Raw genomic sequence first — 5,000 nt, forward strand, 5'->3', positions numbered from 1 at the left:
AGATTGGTCCCTCTGGAGGCTCGCCCTGCGGCCGCGGGAAGGACTCCTAAGCACTCGAGGCAAAAGCATTCCGCAGAAGGACTCCATCGCCCCGAGGACTACGAGGATGTGTCTGCCAGGCCCTCTCGGCTCGCCGACCCCCTCCTTCGCCAGTCAGCGGGGGATCCTGACCCTCCCCCTTCGCCTCCGCTCAGGCCGCCTGGCGGTCCTTCATCCTCCGCGCCGCCTCCGACCCCCGCCATCAGCCCGAGGGAGATGGTCGGCCTCCTGGAACAGCAGGCGGCTGCGTCCTTCCCCGTGCCGTGGGTCGTGGTCAGCGCCGTAGCCCCGAGCGAGCGCGGCGTCTGGCCGTCCCTGGCGCCCCGCCCGCGCCACAGGGGGAGGCTGCACCCGGATTGTGCCTCCCTCGGGGGTCAGACCCGCTCACGGTGGACAACGCGGAGGAGAACCGCGCGACTTCGCCAGTCATCCGGCGCAGGTCAAGAAAGGGCAAGAAAGGGCAAGAAGGGTCCAGGCAGGCCGTCTACCCCGCTAACGCCTGATCTCACCCACTTCGGGGTCAAAGCAAGAAATGAAGAAAAAAGTAATATGTGGGATTAAACCTAAGCTTTTCAAATGTATGTGTCTATAGATCGAGAATAGTGAGCCAGAGGTATAGTGAAAAAATAATTCTTCTATGTTCCTTGTCTGATCAGCGCTTATTAGCACGGCTTGGCTTGAGTGACAAACGCTTTTCTCAAGCAGCCACACGGCTTGAGTATTGGCAACAGACAGGTGTGTTCATCCTATATGGCCGTGTGTCAAACTGAATCAGAATCAGATCACAGGAGGCGAGTCAAATAATCACAGAAAAAAAATTCCAACTAAAAATTAGCTAAGGTCAACCATACCCCACTGACCAGTAATGAGGTTGAAATTGTTTATTTTCTGCATTAAAAAAGACTCTGGGTGTTTTCTTTTCATAGGAATTGGACGATTTATGGATTTCCCTAGCTTTATTCCTTTCCGTTTAGCATGAGAATGAAATGTGCATTAGATACCCAGCAATGTATTGAGCCAAAATGGGGATTTTGTTTCTGTCTTAAAGGATGAAATATATAACACTATAGAATGATTATTATGCTACTAGAAAAAAAATAATCAATATGTACATGTTGATTATCCGCCCGGAAGTCAACTGATATCACGTTCCCGAGACAACAGGAGGCATGCGTGCCAGAGTGACATTGGTGTCTTGGTTGTGGTCGGCGTCAAACGTCGTAAAATACACAAGCTGGAGACGGATACCATTATTTATATGTTGTTGTTGTTTTCACCATATACTAAGGATTGCCCAAATTTACACGTATATTAATATATTCAATTATCGTTTAGAAAATGTCACTGGCACCTTGCATTCTCCTCTTAGTTTTCAGACCAGATGTATTATATAAGTTGACATTTTTTCTTCCTTTCATTGTTTTAGCTTTTCCTCGCTTCCGCCATTCCCGTCCCTAAGCGTCTCTTCCTCCCACGTTTGCCGCTGACCCTGCCACCCCCACTGATTCTCTTCCTGTTTACATCGAGGGTGTTTATTCAACCTGCTCTAGACCCTGTGGGAGCCTCGTACATGCAACGTGCCTGCTGTCCGCCGGGAGTGTGGATTAGGAGAGCCGAACTACGTAAGTTATCCGTTCTCTAGGTGGTTGGCCAATCCACCTGCCGCTGCAATGGTTCGTGACAAGATAGCTAAGGTGGAAAGGTAGACAGACGGCTGGAGCGCCTCCGCCTTGTCACCCGGCCATTTTTTTCTCGACGATGTCTTCACAGCCTCCGGGCTAGTACAGTGGTAACGTGTCGGCCTCTCATCCGAGGGGTCGGCGTTTCGCGCCCCGCGCAGGCGCGAGAAGTGCAATTGTCCCCCGTAGGTTACTGCTGTGTCTGGGCACCACGGCGGGTAAGGACTAGGTTCAGCCGAGTCAGCACCAGCTGACACACATGAGCGAGTCGGCATTAGTCGCCACAGGCCGGGCTCCTCTCATGGCATAGCCTGGGCGAGGCCAAGCTTCGCATATCGGACTTATCCTTGCTGTCTTCACCAGCCGACACCAATGATTCTTGACATCTAGTAATGCTTCTAGACACTTGAACAGATTTTCTTACTAACCCCAGGGATGTACACGCACGTATATATTATATATATATATATATATATATATATATCATATATATGATATATATTATATATATATATATATATATATATATATTATATATAATATATATATATATAGTATATATATATATATATATATATATATATATATATATATATAATATATATATATATATTATACATATATATGTATATATCTACATATATACATATATATATATATATATATATATATATATATATATATATATATATATATATATATATATATATATATATACGTGCGTGTACATCCCTGGGGTTAGTAAGAAAATCTGTTCAAGTGTCTAGAAGCATTACTAGATGTCAAGAATCATTGGTGTCGGCTGGTGAAGACAGCAAGGATAAGTCCGATATGCGAAGCTTGGCCTCGCCCAGGCTATGCCATGAGAGGAGCCCGGCCTGTGGCGACTAATGCCGACTCGCTCATGTGTGTCAGCTGGTGCTGACTCGGCTGAACCTAGTCCTTACCCGCCGTGGTGCCCAGACACAGCAGTAACCTACGGGGGACAATTGCACTTCTCGCGCCTGCGCGGGGCGCGAAACGCCGACCCCTCGGATGAGAGGCCGACACGTTACCACTGTACTAGCCCGGAGGCTGTGAAGACATCGTCGAGAAAAAAATGGCCGGGTGACAAGGCGGAGGCGCTCCAGCCGTCTGTCTACCTTTCCACCTTAGCTATCTTGTCACGAACCATTGCAGCGGCAGGTGGATTGGCCAACCACCTAGAGAACGGATAACTTACGTAGTTCGGCTCTCCTAATCCACACTCCCGGCGGACAGCAGGCACGTTGCATGTACGAGGCTCCCACAGGGTCTAGAGCAGGTTGAATAAACACCCTCGATGTAAACAGGAAGAGAATCAGTGGGGGTGGCAGGGTCAGCGGCAAACGTGGGAGGAAGAGACGCTTAGGGACGGGAATGGCGGAAGCGAGGAAAAGCTAAAACAATGAAAGGAAGAAAAAATGTCAACTTATATAATACATCTGGTCTGAAAACTAAGAGGAGAATGCAAGGTGCCAGTGACATTTTCTAAACGATAATTGAATATATTAATATACGTGTAAATTTGGGCAATCCTTAGTATATGGTGAAAACAACAACAACATATAAATAATGGTATCCGTCTCCAGCTTGTGTATTTTACGACGTTTGACGCCGACCACAACCAAGACACCAATGTCACTCTGGCACGCATGCCTCCTGTTGTCTCGGGAACGTGATATCAGTTGACTTCCGGGCGGATAATCACATGTACATATTGATTATTTTTTTTCTAGTAGCATAATAATCATTCTATAGTGTTATATATTTCATCCTTTAAGACAGAAACAAAATCCCCATTTTGGCTCAATACATTGCTGGGTATCTAATGCACATTTCATTCTCATGCTAAACGGAAAGGAATAAAGCTAGGGAAATCCATAAATCGTCCAATTCCTATGAAAAAAAAACACCCAGAGTCTTTTTTAATGCAGAAAATAAACAATTTCAACCTCATTACTGTCAGTGGGGTATGGTTGACCTTAGCTAATTTTAGTTGGAATTTTTTTTCTGTAATTATTTGACTCGCCTCCTGTGATCTGATTCTGATTCAGTTTGATACACGGCCATATAGGATGAACACACCTGTCTGTTGCCAATACTCAAGCCGTGTGGCTGCTTGAGAAAAGCGTTTGTCACTCAAGCCAAGCCGTGCTAATAAGCGCTGATCAGACAAGGAACATAGAAGAATTATTTTTTCACTATACCTCTGGCTCACTATTCTCGATCTATAGACACATACATTTGAAAAGCTTAGGTTTAATCCCACATATTACTTTTTTCTTCATTTCTTGCTTTGACCCCGAAGTGGGTGAGATCAGGCGTTAGCGGGGTAGACGGCCTGCCTGGACCCTTCTTGCCCTTTCTTGCCCTTTCTTGACCTGCGCCGGATGACTGGCGAAGTCGCGCGGTTCTCCTCCGCGTTGTCCACCGTGAGCGGGTCTGACCCCCGAGGGAGGCACAATCCGGGTGCAGCCTCCCCCTGTGGCGCGGGCGGGGCGCCAGGGACGGCCAGACGCCGCGCTCGCTCGGGGCTACGGCGCTGACCACGACCCACGGCACGGGGAAGGACGCAGCCGCCTGCTGTTCCAGGAGGCCGACCATCTCCCTCGGGCTGATGGCGGGGGTCGGAGGCGGCGCGGAGGATGAAGGACCGCCAGGCGGCCTGAGCGGAGGCGAAGGGGGAGGGGTCAGGATCTCCCGCTGACTGGCGAAGGAGGGGGTCGGCGAGCCGAGAGGGCCTGGCAGCACATCCTCGTAGTCCTCGGGGCGATGGAGTCCTTCTGCGGAATGCTTTTGCCTCGAGTGCTTAGGAGTCCTTCCCGCGGCCGCAGGGCGAGCCTCCAGAGGGACCAATCTGCCTCTCCTCAGGAACCTCCGTCGGCCACTTCCCTTTCGAAACACTCTGGTCTCGGGGCGTCGCAACCCCCATCCGTGGGCATAGTCGTTCTCCGCGCTTTTGGTGCGCCTAACGCCGGCGTCGGCCCGATTTTCCTTTTCGGCTGCGGTGGCTTCGCCGCTGCCGCTTTCGGGGGGCGCCTCTGCGCACGCGACCACCAGCGACTTCCTCCTGGCGACTGGATGGGCGCTCCTCCGACGGACCTTGTGGCGGCGGCGCCTTCTCCTGTGAACGCGAGCTTCTTGCAGCGGCGACAGCGACGTCGTCGGCAGCGTTGGCGGCGGAACGCTAGTCGGGTGGGCGATCGGCCGCGACCGGAAGAACTCGAGCATAGGATCCGGCCCTTGGCGCGGCCAGGGTGG

General features: G+C 50.3%; 2 pseudogenes; one reads left to right on the forward strand and one right to left on the reverse strand.

Moving 5' to 3' along the window:
- LOC119569206 overlaps positions 1-600 on the forward strand; it is a 1,337-nt pseudogene extending 737 nt beyond the window's left edge.
- Positions 601-3,998: 3,398 nt separating this feature from the next.
- The window catches only part of LOC119569208, a 1,337-nt pseudogene continuing 335 nt past the window's right edge, over positions 3,999-5,000 (reverse strand).

The sequence above is a fragment of the Penaeus monodon genome, unplaced genomic scaffold (assembly GCF_015228065.2).
Source record: "Penaeus monodon isolate SGIC_2016 unplaced genomic scaffold, NSTDA_Pmon_1 PmonScaffold_13359, whole genome shotgun sequence".
NCBI lineage: Eukaryota > Metazoa > Arthropoda > Malacostraca > Decapoda > Penaeidae > Penaeus > Penaeus monodon.